This window comes from Ranitomeya imitator, chromosome 4 (genome assembly GCF_032444005.1).
Source record: "Ranitomeya imitator isolate aRanImi1 chromosome 4, aRanImi1.pri, whole genome shotgun sequence".
NCBI lineage: Eukaryota > Metazoa > Chordata > Amphibia > Anura > Dendrobatidae > Ranitomeya > Ranitomeya imitator.
In genome coordinates this window covers 446,649,854-446,666,104 of record NC_091285.1, presented here as the reverse complement: position 1 = coordinate 446,666,104, position 16,251 = coordinate 446,649,854, and positions in this window count along the sequence as shown.

Here is a 16,251-nt window from a genome sequence, read left to right as displayed (position 1 = left end):
AATGATGTGGACTCCCCTCTATTTTTCATAACCAGCAAAGGCTAAGCAGACAGCTGCAGGTTGATATTAATAAGCTGGAAAGGTCTATGGATATTGGCCCCTTCCCAACCTAATAAGACCAGCCCTCAACAGCCCCAGAAATTGCGCATCCATTAGATCCACCAATTCTTGCACTTAGCCTTAGCTCTTCCCGGTTGCCCTGGTGCATTCACAATCGGGGTAATGGGATTGTGGGGTTGATGCCAGCAGCTGAAGCTGACATGAAGCCCTGGGGTTAGTAATGGAGAGGTGTTTGTCAGACACCCCCATTAATAACCTAATAGTCAAAAGAACCACACCTACACAAAAGTACTTTATTTATAAAAATCACTCCTCTACATATCGATCTAGCTCTATCTTTGCACATCTAAGGCCGGGTCAGACCTAACATATAAAAATACGGTCCATTTTTTACGGCCAAGATAAGCAGAAAAGTTCCTGAACAGTGATCCGTATTCAATGCGAGGATGCGATTTTTTCTTCAAAAAGTATCCATGTATCATCCCTATGGCATCTGTATGGCATTTGTATGGTGAGATTTTCTTGCCGGCTTGCAAAATGGACATATAATGGATCCATATGCTCAAATATTCTTGAAAACAGTCTATATATATATGCCAGTGAGACACACATATATATATATTTATATTTAATACAGAGCTCGATAGCATAAAAGCCAGTAATTCAATTGCCGGCTTTTGCTAACTCCTTATGAAACCCGACAGGATATGAGACATGGTTTACATACAGTAAACCATTTCATATCTGTTATATTTTTACATATTCCTCACTAATAATTTTAGTAGTTTGTGTGTGCAAAATTTGGGAGCTCTAGGTGTTAAAATAAAGTGTTAAATCACGGAAAAAACTGGCATGGGCTCCCGCGCAATTTTCTCCGCCAGAATTGGAAAGCCGGTGACTGAGGGCAGATATTAATAGCCTAGAGAGGGACCATGGTTATTGCCCCCCCACCCCGGCTAAAAACATCTTCCCCCAGCCACTATAGAAAAGGCACGTCTGTAAGACGCGCTTATTCTGGCACTTAGCCACTCTCTTCCCACTCCCGAGATGACCGGTGAGATATGGGTAACAAGGGGTTAATGTCACCTTGCTAATGTAAGGTGACATTAAGCCTGGTTAATAATGGAGAGCTGTGCTATATACTATGTGGCTGTGTTATATACTACGTGGCTGTGTGATATACTACGTGGGCTGTGTTATATACTACGTGGCAGCTATATACTACATGGCTGTGCTATATACTAAGTGGCTGCGTTATATACTACGTGGGCTGTGTTATATGCTACGTGGCTGTGCTATATACTACGTGGCTGTGTTATATACTACCTGAGCTGTGTTATATACTATGTGGGCTGTGTTATATACTATGTGGCTGTGCTATATGCTACGTGGCTGTGCTATATGCTACATGGGTTGTGCTATATGCTACGTGGCTGTGCTATAAACTACGTGGCTGTGTTATATACTACTTGGCTGTGTTATATACTACGTGGCTGTGCTATATACTATGTGGGCTGTGTTATATGCTATGTGGCTGTGCTATATACTACGTGGTTCTTGTTATATACCACGTGGGCTGTGTTATATACTACGTGGGCTGTGTTATATACTACGTGGCTGTGCTATATACTACGTGGCTGTGCTATATGCTACGTGGGCTGTGTTATGTTCTTAAAGGGGTGGTCACGGTGGCAGTGACCCGGTCCGTGGCCCTGGGCGTCCAGTAAAAGGGGTTAATGGAAATGGGAATAAAGTCTAAAGAGAAATGTTCATGATGCCACCTGAGGTACTCGGCCAGGGATGGCTGACGCTGCTTAAAGGGGTCCACTGGGGATGATGGTATTGCAGCATAGGTGGTATAGTTCACCACAGGTAGAACTTAGTCCCCAGGGCTCCCACTGTAGTTGGTAAGGATGGTAAATGGTGAAGTGCAGAAAAGAATTAGAGGACACAAGGTTGCAGTCTCTTTACCTTTTACTGATGCACTTCAGGTATAGGTTACAGGCGATCTTTGGAATCCGGGCAGCCTGGAAGCGATTTGGAATCCCCTAACAAGGTGGGGTTGGAAGCCTTCCTTTATGCGCTGTGTTCTAAGTCCCTTGCTGCCTGAGGCTTCGTACAAGGTCCTCTCTGTCTCTCTGTCCCTTTAGGTGGACATTACCCGCATGGCAGGCAACTCAAGCCTTTTTACAGGGGTCTCTCTCTCGTGGTGACTCCAGACTCTATCTGCTGCTGTGCCTTCAGGTGTAGTGGTGGCCAGGAGACATGGAATCTCCTGCCCATCGGTTTCTGCTGCGGGGCATACAGTTACCCCCTGCGCTTGATCCTGGAGTGAGCCCAATCGCAGCTCCATGTTGTGAATTCCGCTCTTGGGCTCCCTCCTGTGGTTGTAAGTAGCATTTTTGTGAGTTCTGCTCTTGGGCTCCCTCCTGTGGTATTGAGTGGTATGGCTGCTTCTTGGATTTAGCTTCAGCAGCTGTTTTCACTGATCGTCTTTCTGGCTCGGCTATATTAGTCTGGCCTTATCCCTCATACAATGCCAGTTGTCAATTGTTCCTGCCTGGAGTCATTGCTCTGCCGTGGACTTTTTCTAGTTTTTATTACTGACCGCACAGCGTTCTGTCCTGTACTATTTCTATCTAGCTAGAAGTGGCCTCCTGTGCTTAATCTTGTTTCATACTACGTATGTCATTTCCTTCTCCTCTCACAGTCATTACTTGTGGGGGGCTAATCTATCCTTTGGGGATTTTCTCTGAGGCAAGATAGTTTTCCTGCTTCTATCTTTAGGGGTGGTTAGCTCTTAGGCTGTGACGAGATGCCTAGGCAGAGTTAGGAGCATTCCACGGCTACTTCTAGTGTTGTGTCGAGCTTAGGGACTGCAGTCAGTATAGTTACCACCTGCTCAGAGCTAGTCGCATGTCGCTCCTTAATCACCAGACCATAACAGTACAACTGGCCCCAAATGAGCTGAATGCATCTCAAAAGAAGGAAAAAAAAAAGAGTTCTGAGCCATTTTTTTTTCTTTAGTTTGTTTTGTCTTTTTCCTTCCTCTTATCTCTGGGTGATTCAGGATTTGGATGCAGGCATGGATGTTCAGGGGTTGTTTTCTCGTGTGGATCAGCTTGCTGCAAGAGTACAGAGTATTCAAGATTATGTTTTTCAGACTCCGGCCTTAGAGCCTAGAATTCCTACTCCGGATTTGTTTTACGGGGATAGATCTAAGTTTTTGAACTTTAAAAATAACTGCAAATTGTTTTTTGCTCTGAAACCCCGTTCCTCTGGTGACCCCATTCAGCAAGTAAAGATAGTTATTTCTCTGCTGCATGGCGACCCTCAGGACTGGGCATTCTCTCTTGAGTCAGGGGATCCAGCATTGCTCAATATAGATGCATTCTTTCAATCGCTCGGATTATTGTATGACGAACCTAACTCTGTAGAGCATGCTGAGAAAACACTATTGGCCCTGTGTCAGGGTCAGGAAGCGGCAGAATTATACTGCCAGAAATTTAGAAAATGGTCTGTGCTCACTAAATGGAATGAGGACGCTCTGGCAGCAATTTTCAGAAAGGGTCTTTCTGAAGCCCTTAAAGATGTTATGGTGGGTTTCCCACGCCTGTTGGTTTGAGCGAATCTATGTCTCTGGCCATTCAGATTGATCGGCGCCTGCGCGAACGCAAAGTGGTGCACCATATGGCAGTGTCCTCTGAGCAGAGTCCTGAGGCCATGCAATGTGATAGGATTTTGACTAGAGCGGAACAGAGGGGATACAAACGTCAGAATGGCCTGTGTCATGATCCCAATGGCAGGGGATCACAAAAGGACAAGCACACAAAAAACAGAACAAGCTCTAGGGTGATGGAAACTGAGCTGACCGCGATCCTGAACCTAATTCACAACACTAGCAGTAGCCGGGGAACGTGCCTACGATGATTCTAGACGTCTCGCGCCAGCCGAAGGACTAGCTTCCCCTATTAGAAGAAACAAAGACCTCTCTTGCCTCCAGAGAAACACCCCACAGAAATAGCAGCCCCCCACATGTAATGACGGTGAAATGAGAGGAAAGCACATACGTAGTAATGAAAACAGATTCAGCAAAATGAGGCCCGCTAAAACTAGATAGCAGAGGATACAAAAGTGAACTGCGCGGTCAGCGAAAAACCCTACAAAAAACCATCCTGAAATTACCTGAACTCATGTGCCAACTCATGGAACATGAGGAGTAATATTAGCCCACTAGAGCAACCAGCAACAAGGAATCACATAACTGCAAGCTGGACTAAAACAAAAATAAAGCAAAACGTGGAACAGGAAAATCAAAAACTTAGCTTGTCCTGATGATTACAGAAGCGGAAAGCAGAGGTAACAAGACACACTGATTACATTGATCGCCGGCGAGGAAATGACAAGAAAGCCAGGTTAAATAGGAAACTCCCATATCCTGATAGAACAGGTGGACACCAGAGACCGCAGAGAACACAAGTCACCCAGTACCATCTGTAACCACCAGAGGGAGCCCAAAAACAGAATCCACAACAGGCCTGTGTTTTTACTGTGGTGATTCAACTCATGCTATTTCTGATTGCCCTAAGCATATTAAGAGGGTCGCTAGATCTGTTACCATTAGTACTGTGCAGCCTAAGTTTCTCCTGTCTGTGGCCCTGATTTGCTCATTGTCATCTTTTTCTGTCATGGCATTTGTAGATTCGGGCGCTGCTCTGAACTTAATGGACTTAGAATTCGCTAGGCGCTGTGGTTTTTCTTTGCAGCCTTTGCAGAGTCCCATACCCTTCAGGGGTATTGATGCTACACCATTGGCCAAGAATAAACCTCAGTATTGGACTCAGCTGACTATGTGCATAGCTCCTGCACATCAGGAAGATTGCCGTTTTCTGGTGTTGCATAATTTACATGATGTTGTTGTACTGGGTTTTCCATGGTTACAAGTACACAATCCAGTGCTGGATTGGAAATCAATGTCTGTGACTAGTTGGGGTTGTCAAGGGGTACATAGTGACGTTCCTTTATTGTCAATTTCCTCTTCCCCCTCTTCTGATGTTCCTGAATTTTTGTCAGATTTCCAGGATGTATTCGATGAGCCCAAGTCCAGTTCCCTTCCTCCACATAGGGACTGTGATTGTGCTATTGACTTGATTCCTGGCTGTAAGTTCCCTAAGGGCCGACTTTTCAATCTGTGTGTGCCAGAGCATGCCGCCATGCGGAGCTATGTTAAGGAGTCTTTAGAGAAGGGGCATATTCGGCTGTCTTCGTCACCATTGGGAGCGGGATTCTTTTTTGTTGCCAAGAAGGATGGCTCCTTAAGTCCCTGTATTGATTATCGCCTTCTTAATAAGATCACGGTCAAATTCCAATACCCTTTACCTTTGCTCTCTGATTTGTTTGCTAGGATTAAGGGGGCTAGTTGGTTTACCAAGATTGACCTTCGAGGGGCATATAATCTTGTTCGTATTAAACAGGGTGACGAATGGAAAACTGCATTTAATACGCCCGAAGGCCATTTTGAATACCTGGTGATGCCTTTCGGGCTTTCTAATGCTCCTTCTGTATTTCAGTCCTTTATGCATGATATTTTCCGCAATTATGTTGACAAATTCTTGATTGTGTATTTGGATGATATTTTGATTTTTTCCAATGATTGGGAGTCTCATGTGAAGCAGGTCAGGATGGTATTCCAGATCCTTCGTGATAATGCTCTATTTGTGAAGGGATCTAAGTGCCTATTTGGAGTTCAGAAGGTCTCTTTTTTGGGGTTTATTTTTTCCCCTTCGTCTATAGAAATGGATCCTGTTAAGGTCTAAGCCATTCATGACTGGATTCAACCCACATCTGTGAAGAGCCTACAGAAATTTTTGGGCTTTGCTAATTTTTATCGCCGTTTCATTGCCAACTTCTCTAGTGTGATTAAAACCCTGACCGATTTGACGAAGAAAGGCGCTGATGTGACTAATTGGTCCTCTGAGGCTGTTGAGGCCTTTCAGGAGCTTAAACGCCGATTTACTTCTGCCCCTGTCTTGCGTCAGCCGGATGTTTCTCTTCCCTTTCAGGTTGAGGTTGACGCTTCTGAGATTGGGGCAGGGGCCGTTTTGTCACAGAGGAATTCTGATGGTTCCTTGATGAAGCCATGTGCCTTCTTTTCCCGAAAGTTTTCGCCTGCGGAACGCAATTATGATGTTGGCAATCGGAAGTTGTTGGCTATGAAGTGGGCATTTGAGGAGTGGCGACATTGGCTTGAGGGAGCCAAGCATCGCATTGTGGTCTTGACCGATCATAAGAATCTGATTTACCTTGAGTCGGCCAAGCGGCTGAACCCTAGACAGGCTCGGTGGTCCCTGTTTTTCTCCCGTTTTGATTTTGTGGTCTCGTATCTTCCAGGATCTAAGAATGTTAAAGCGGATGCTCTCTCTAGGAGTTTTTTGCCGGATTCTCCTTGAGTCCTTGAGCCGGTTGGCATTCTTAGGGAAGGGGTGATTCTGTCTGCCATCTCCCCTGATTTGCGGCGGGCGCTTCGGGAGTTTCAGGCTGATAAACCTGACCGCTGTCCTGTGGGGAAGCTGTTTGTTCCTGATAGATGGACAAGTAAGGTAATTTCTGAGGTCCATTGTTCTGTGTTGGCCGGTCATCCTGGGATTTTTGGTACCAGAGATTTGGTTGCTAGGTCCTTTTGGTGGCCTTCCTTGTCGCGGGATGTGCGTTCTTTTGTGCAGTCCTGTGGGACTTGCTGTTCCCGCGCTAGTTGGTTGCTTTTGCCTTTGCCCGTCCCGGAGAGGCCTTGGATGCATATTTCCATGGATTTTATTTCGGATCTTCCTGTGTCCCAGAGGATGTCTGTTATCTGGGTGGTTTGTGACCAGTTCTCTAAAATGGTCCATTTGGTACCTTTGCCTAAATTGCCTTCCTCCTCTGATTTGGTTCCATTGTTTTTTCAACATGTGGTTCGTTTGCATGGCATTCTGGAGAATATTGTGTCTGACAGAGGTTCCCAGTTTGTTTCCAGGTTTTGGCGGGCCTTTTGTGCTAGAATTGGTATTGATTTGTCTTTTTCTTCGGCGTTCCATCCTCAGACAAATGGTCAAACTGAGCGAACTAATCAAACCTTGGAGACCTATTTGAGATGCTTTGTGTCTGCTGATCAGGATGATTGGGTGACTTTCTTGCCGTTGGCCGAGTTTGCCCTTAATAATCGGGCCAGTTCGGTTACTTTGGTTTCGCCTTTCTTTTGTAATTTTGGTTTCCATCCTCGTTTTTCTTCAGGGCAGGTTGAGCCTTCTGATTGTCCTGGTGTAGATTCTGTGATGGACAGGTTGCAGCAGATTTGGACTCATGTGGTGGACAATTTGACGTTGTCCCAGGAAAAGGCTCAGCATTTTGCTAACCGCCGTCGGTGTGTTGGTCCTCGGCTTCGTGTGGGGGATTTGGTCTGGTTGTCCTCTCGTCATGTTCCTATGAAGGTTTCTTCCCCTAAGTTCAAGCCTCGGTTTATTGGTCCTTATAAGATTTCTGAGATTATCAATCCTGTGTCTTTTCGTTTGGCCCTTCCAGCCTCTTTTGCCATCCACAATGTTTTCCATAGATCTTTGTTGCGGAGATATGTGGTGCCCGTTGTTCCATCTGTTGATCCTCCTGCCCCGGTGTTGGTTGAGGGGGAGTTGGAATATGTGGTTGAGAAAATTTTGGATTCTCGCTTTTCGAGGCGGAAGCTTCAGTATCTTTTCAAGTGGAAGGGTTATGGAAAGGAGGATAATTCTTGGGTTGTTGCCTCCGATGTTCATGCCGCCGATTTGGTTTGTGCTTTTCATTTGGCTCGTCCTGATCGGCCTGGGGGCTCTGGTGAGGGTTCGGTGACCCCTCCTCAAGGGGGGGGGGGTACTGTTGTGAATTCCGCTCTTGGGATCCCTCCGGTGGTTGTAAGTAGCATTTTTGTGAGTTCTGCTCTTGGGCTCCCTCCTGTGGTTTTGAGTGGTATGGCTGCTTCTTGGATTTAGCTTCAGCAGCTGTTTTCACTGATCGTCTTTCTGGCTCGGCTATATTAGTCTGGCCTTATCCCTCATTCAATGCCAGTTGTCAATTGTTCCTGCCTGGAGTCATTGCTCTTAGGATTTTCCTGACACTCTGACCAGTTCAGCAAAAGCTAAGTCCTTGCTTGTCCTTTTGCAGTTCACTTGTTGTGGACTTTGTTGTTCAGCACTTTCTATGTTTTGTTCATTTGTCCAGCTTATCAGTATGGATCTATTCAGCTAGGCTGGAAGCTCTGGGCAGCAGAGTTTGCCCTCCACACCTTTAGTCAGGTGTGGAGATTTTTGCATTCCTCTGCGGTGGACTTTTTCCAGTTTTTATTACTGACCGCACAGCGTTCTGTCCTGTACTATTTCTATCTAGCTAGAAGTGGCCTCCTGTGCTTAATCTTGTTTCATACTACGTATGTCATTTCCTTCTCCTCTCACAGTCATTACTTGTGGGGGGCTAATCTATCCTTTGGGGATTTTCTCTGAGGCAAGATAGTTTTCCTGCTTCTATCTTTTGGGGTAGTTAGCTCTTAGGCTGTGACGAGATGCCTAGGCAGAGTTAGGAGCATTCCACGGCTACTTCTAGTGTTGTGTCGAGCTTAGGGACTGCGGTCAGTATAGTTACCACCTGCTCAGAGCTAGTCACATGTCGCTCCTTAATCACCAGACCATAACAGCTCCACTCCAGTTTCTCTTACTCCTCCTTTGCTTCTTCTCCCCTCACAGTCTCCTGCAGACGGACTGACTCCTTCAGGAGCTGCAGAGCCACACGTCTACTCAGCTCCAGCTCTCCTCTTGACTGACTCCCTAACTCCTCCTCCAGCCAGAATATATATAGGGAAGCTACTCTGAAACTGGGTCTGGAGCTCCCCCTTCTGGCCTGGAGTCAGAACAGTGTTGTGTGTACGTATTACCTGTTAATGGGATGCTTGTTGCTTACAGGCATGGCATCACTCTCCACGTGAGGAAGGCAACTTTTTGTTGTAAAGGTGTATGCTGATTGATTTATAATATGTAGGGGAGCTCTGTTTTTAGGACTTGATGAATAATATAACAACTGTGCAGACCTTATGTGAAGCCTTAGGCAATAAGGGACTACAACACCACCGCACTAGAGGAAGGCTTTTAACTCCCACCTGGTAAAGGGGACTCTGGATTCGCTTCCAAACCGGCTGGACCCTGCTTGCCGTGTGATCTGGTACCCTAGACTGTGGCTGCTGAAGTCTTCAGTAAACCAGGTAAAGAGACTGCAAACCTGAGTCCTCATTCTTTACTGCACTTCTCACCATCTTCCATCTACACAACAGGAGCCCTGGGGAAATACTTCACCTGTGGGAAGGTATACCATCTAGCTGCCATAACATCACCCCAGAGGACCCCTTAAAGCAGCGTCGGTCCTCAATGACCGAATACCACAGGTGGCGTCACGAATATAAACTTTATTCCCTTTAAAGACCTTTCTCCTTTTACATGGGCGCCCAGGGCCACGGCCCATGTCACAGCCACCAGGACATCCTCCTGTGAACGCAGGACACGGTACCGAGTACCCCACGGCCCTGGCAGGCGGCTCACCATGCTAATTGACAGCTGTGTTATGAAAACTGATATGAAGGCAATTCAGTACCACAATGGACATAGCGGTCAGAACACATACAGTGGTCTGACAAACACCCAAAATAATAGAACGAGCTCTGAGACATGGGAACTCTGCAGACCGCAATCCCTGATCCTATCCAACCACACTAAAGGTAGCCGTGGAGCGCTCCTGACCAGAACCTAGGCGCCTCGTCACAGCCTGAGAAACTAGCTAGGCCTGAAGATAGAAAAATAAGCCTACCTTGCCTCAGAGAAATTCCCCAAAGGAAAAGGCAGCCCCCCACATATAATGACTGTGAGTAAGATGAAAACACAAACATAGAGATGAAACAGATTTAGCAAAGTGAGGCCCGACTAGCTGAATAGAACGAGGATAGGGAAGATAACTTTGCGGTCAGCACAAAAACCTATAAATAACCACGCAGAGGGGACAAAAAGACCCTCCGCACCGACTAACGGTACGGAGGTCGTCCCTCTGCGTCTCAGAGCTTCCAGCAGGCGAGAAAAACACCAATAAAGCAAGCTGGACTGAAAAATAGCAACAAAATAACAAAAGCAAAACTTAGCTTTGCAGAGCAGCAGGCCACAGGAATGATCCAGGAAAAAACCAGTCCAACACTGGAACATTGACAGGAAGCATGGATCAAAGCATCAGGTGGAGTTAAGTAGAGAAGAAGCTAACGAGCTCACCAGATCACCTGAGGGAGGAAACTCAGAAGCTGCAGTACCACTTTCCTCCACAAACGGAAGATCCCAGAGAGAATCAGCCGAAGTACCACTTGTGACCACAGGAGGGAGCTCTGCCACAGAATTCACAACAGTACCCCCCCCTTGAGGAGGGGTCACCGAACCCTCACCAGAGCCCCCAGGCCGACCAGGATGAGCCACATGAAAGGCACGAACAAGATCGGGAGCATGGACATCAGAGGCAAAAACCCAGGAATTATCTTCCTGAGCATAACCCTTCCATTTAACCAAATACTGGAGTTTCCGTCTTGAAACACGAGAATCCAAAATCTTCTCCACAATATACTCCAACTCCCCCTCCACCAAAACCGGGGCAGGAGGGTCAACAGATGGAACCATAGGTGCCACGTATCTCCGCAACAACGACCTATGGAATACGTCATGTATGGAAAAAGAATCTGGAAGGGTCAGACGAAAAGACACAGGATTAAGAACCTCAGAAATCCTATACGGACCAATAAAACAAGGTTTAAACTTAGGAGAGGAAACCTTCATAGGAATATGACGAGAAGATAACCAAACCAGATCCCCAACACGAAGTCGGGGACCCGCACAGCGTCTGCGATTAGCAAAACGTTGAGCCCTCTCCTGGGACAAGGTCAAATTGTCCACTACATGAGTCCAAATCTGCTGCAACCTGTCCACCACAGTATCCACACCAGGACAGTCCGAAGACTCAACCTGTCCTGAAGAGAAACGAGGATGGAACCCAGAGTTGCAGAAAAATGGCGAAACCAAGGTAGCCGAGCTGGCCCGGTTATTAAGGGCGAACTCAGCCAAAGGCAAAAAGGACACCCAGTCATCCTGATCAGCAGAAACAAAACATCTCAGATATGTTTCCAAGGTCTGATTGGTTCGTTCAGTCTGGCCATTAGTCTGAGGATGGAATGCCGAGGAAAAAGACAAATCAATGCCCATCCTACCACAAAAGGCTCGCCAAAACCTCGAAACAAACTGGGAACCTCTGTCAGAAACGATATTCTCTGGAATGCCATGCAAACGAACCACATGCTGGAAGAACAATGGCACCAAATCAGAGGAGGAAGGCAACTTAGACAAGGGTACCAGATGGACCATCTTAGAAAAGCGATCACAGACCACCCAAATGACTGACATCTTTTGAGAAATGGGAAGATCTGAAATAAAATCCATAGAGATATGTGTCCAAGGCCTCTTCGGGACCGGCAAGGGCAAAAGCAACCCACTGGCACGAGAACAGCAGGGCTTAGCCCGAGCGCAAATCCCACAGGACTGCACAAAAGTACGCACATCCCGCGACAGAGATGGCCACCAAAAGGATCTAGCCACTAACTCTCTGGTACCAAAGATTCCAGGATGACCAGCCAACACCGAACAATGAACCTCAGAGATAACCTTATTCGTCCACCTATCAGGGACAAACAGTCTCTCCGCTGGACAACGATCAGGTTTATTAGCCTGAAATTTTTGCAGCACTCGCCGCAAATCAGGGGAGATGGCAGACACAATTACTCCTTCCTTGAGGATACCCGCCGGCTCAGACAAACCCGGAGAGTCGGGCACAAAACTCCTAGACAAAGCATCCGCCTTCACATTTTTAGAGCCCGGGAGGTACGAAATCACAAAGTCAAACCGGGCAAAAAACAGCGACCAACGAGCCTGTCTAGGATTCAACCGCTTGGCAGACTCGAGATAAGTCAAGTTCTTATGATCAGTCAATACCACCACGCGATGCTTAGCTCCTTCAAGCCAATGACGCCACTCCTCGAATGCCCACTTCATGGCCAGCAACTCTCGGTTGCCCACATCATAATTTCGCTCAGCAGGCGAAAACTTCCTGGAAAAGAAAGCGCATGGTTTAATCACTGAGCAATCAGAACCTCTCTGCGACAAAAAAGCCCCTGCTCCAATCTCAGAAGCATCAACCTCGACCTGGAACGGAAGAGAAACATCTGGTTGACACAACACAGGGGCAGAAGAAAAACGACGCTTCAACTCTTGAAAGGCTTCCACAGCAGCAGAAGACCAATTGACCACATCAGCACCCTTCTTGGTCAAATCGGTCAATGGTTTAGCAATACTAGAAAAATTGCAGATGAAGCGACGATAAAAATTAGCAAAGCCCAGGAACTTTTGCAGACTTTTCAGAGATGTCGGCTGAGTCCAATCATGGATGGCTTGGACCTTAACAGGATCCATCTCGATAGTAGAAGGGGAAAAGATGAACCCCAAAAATGATACCTTCTGCACACCAAAGAGACATTTTGATCCCTTCACAAACAAAGAATTAGCACGCAGGACCTGAAACACCGTTCTGACCTGCTTCACATGAGACTCCCAATTATCCGAGAAGATCAAAATGTCATCCAAGTACACAATCAGGAATTTATCCAGGTACTCACGGAAGATGTCATGCATAAAGGACTGAAACACTGATGGAGCATTGGCAAGTCCGAACGGCATCACAAGATACTCAAAATGACCCTCGGGCGTATTAAATGCAGTTTTCCATTCATCGCCTTGCTTAATTCGCACCAGATTATACGCACCACGAAGATCTATCTTTGTGAACCAACTAGCCCCCTTAATCCGAGCAAACAGATCAGACAACAATGGCAAGGGGTACTGAAATTTAACCGTGATCTTATTAAGAAGGCGGTAATCAATACAAGGTCTCAGCGAACCATCCTTCTTGGCTACAAAAAAGAACCCAGCTCCTAATGGCGACGATGACGGGCGAATATGCCCCTTCTCCAGGGATTCCTTCACATAACTGCGCATAGCGGTGTGCTCAGGTACGGATAAATTAAACAATCGACCTTTTGGGAATTTACTACCAGGAATCAAATTGATAGCACAATCACAATTCCTATGCGGAGGTAGGGTATCAGACTTGGGCTCATCAAATACATCCCGGTAATCAGACAAGAACTCTGGGACCTCAGAAGGGGTGGATGACGAAATTGACAGAAATGGAACATCACCATGTACCCCCTGACAACTCCAGCTGGACACCGACATGGATTTCCAATCCAATACTGGATTATGGGCTTGTAGCCATGGCAACCCCAACACAACCACATCATGCAGATTATGCAACACCAGAAAGCGAATAACCTCCTGATGTGCAGGAGCCATGCACATGGTCAGCTGGGTCCAGTATTGAGGCTTATTCTTGGCCAAAGGCGTAGCATCAATTCCTCTCAATGGAATAGGACACTGCAAGGGCTCCAAGAAAAACCCACAACGCTTAGCATATTCCAAGTCCATCAAATTCAGGGCAGCGCCTGAATCCACAAATGCCATGACAGAATACGATGACAAAGAGCAGATCAAGGTAACGGACAGAAGAAATTTTGACTGTACTGTACCAATGGTGGCAGACCTAGCGAACCGCTTAGTGCGCTTAGGACAATCAGAGATAGCATGAGTGGAATCACCACAGTAGAAACACAGACCATTCAGACGTCTGTGCTCTTGCCGTTCAACTCTAGTCAAGGTCCTATCACATTGCATAGGCTCAGGTTTAAGCTCAGGTAATACCGCCAAATGGTGCACAGATTTACGCTCACGCAAGCGTCGACCGATCTGAATGGCCAAAGACATAGACTCATTCAAACCAGCAGGCATAGAAAATCCCACCATAACATCCTTAAGGGCTTCAGAGAGACCCTTTCTGAATATAGCTGCCAGCGCAGATTCATTCCATTGAGTGAGCACTGACCACTTTCTAAATTTCTGACAATATACCTCTATCTCATCCTGAGCCTGACAAAGAGCCAGCAAATTCTTTTCTGCCTGATCCACTGAATTAGGCTCATCGTACAGCAACCCAAGCGCCAGGAAAAACGCATCAATATTACTCAATGCAGGATCTCCTGACGCAAGAGAAAACGCCCAGTCCTGAGGATCGCCGCGCAAAAAAGAAATGACGATCCTAACCTGTTGAACTGGGTCACCAGAAGAACAAGGTTTCAAAGCCAGAAATAGTTTACAATTATTTTTGAAACTCAGAAATTTAATTCTATCTCCAAAAAACAAATCTGGAATAGGAATTCTCGGCTCTAACATAGATTTCTGATCAATAGTCCTGAATCCTGAATCTTTTGTACTCTTGCCGAGAGCTGATCCACACATGAAGACAGACCTTTAATGTCCATTGCTACACCTGTGTCCTGAACCACCCAAATGTCTAGGGGAAAAAAAAGACAAAACACAGTGCAAAGAAAAAAAAAAATGGTCTCAGAACTTCTTTTTTCCCTCTATTGAGAATCATTAGCACTGTTGGCTTCCTGTACTGTTATGAAAACTGATATGAAGGCAATTCAGTACCACAATGGACATAGCGGTCAGAACACATACAGTGGTCTGACAAACACCCAAAATAATAGAACGAGCTCTGAGACGTGGGAACTCTGCAGACCGCAATCCCTGATCCTATCCAACCACACTAAAGGTAGCCGTGGAGCGCTCCTGACCAGAACCTAGGCGCCTCGTCACAGCCTGAGAAACTAGCTAGGCCTGAAGATAGAAAAATAAGCCTACCTTGCCTCAGAGAAATTCCCCAAAGGAAAAGGCAGCCCCCCACATATAATGACTGTGAGTAAGATGAAAACACAAACATAGAGATGAAACAGATTTAGCAAAGTGAGGCCCGACTAGCTGAATAGAACGAGGATAGGGAAGATAACTTTGCGGTCAGCACAAAAACCTATAAATAACCACGCAGAGGGGACAAAAAGACCCTCCGCACCGACTAACGGTACGGAGGTCGTCCCTCTGCGTCTCAGAGCTTCCAGCAGGCGAGAAAAACACCAATAAAGCAAGCTGGACTGAAAAATAGCAACAAAATAACAAAAGCAAAACTTAGCTTTGCAGAGCAGCAGGCCACAGGAATGATCCAGGAAAAAACCAGTCCAACACTGGAACATTGACAGGAAGCATGGATCAAAGCATCAGGTGGAGTTAAGTAGAGAAGAAGCTAACAAGCTCACCAGATCACCTGAGGGAGGAAACTCAGAAGCTGCAGTACCACTTTCCTCCACAAACGGAAGATCCCAGAGAGAATCAGCCGAAGTACCACTTGTGACCACAGGAGGGAGCTCTGCCACAGAATTCACAACACAGCTGGCTTCTTGCGGTTAGGCAGCGGAGAGACGGCTGTCAATCAGCATGACATCAGCAGTCATGCCCCTACAACAGAGCAAAGAGGAAGACAAACGGCTTCTCTGTCGATGTGATGTTGATGTAAGCGGAAGCCACGGATTTGGCCGCAGGAGCGTTCTGTGACCGCTCTATGCCAACAGAGATCGACACCGGGCACATCAGACAGGTACACAATTACTCATAAATGTCCTATGTCACAGATGACACTTCCAAACAACAATTTAAACACAGAAAGAGGCGGTACAATACCCGTCCCTTCCATGAAGCAAAAACATCTATATTAAATCCAAATGGTCTTTATTGAAAATTTTAAAAATGACAAAAATTTAGCGCTGAGGGCTACCGGTTGGCATAGGTTCTCACTAAGGCTACTACGGGGGTAAGGTTATGCAGGCACTTTGATCATATACTCTCTGGAATAAGCTCTTTTTTCCTCTATTAGTTTGGGACTTAGGCCAGTAAAGGTTACTATTATATGCAAATTTATATTGATTATTAATTAAGGAGATGCTATTCAGCACTAGAATTATTTATCTGGGCCTACATGTACTTAAGTCCCACAAGAGAGTATTGGAATGCAGAGATGGTTTTATCTCCATATAACAATTTGCTATTAATAAGTATGCCGATGCTTTCCCTCCTTGGGGTTACAATTTAGTGGAATAATGAATATGTGGCTATT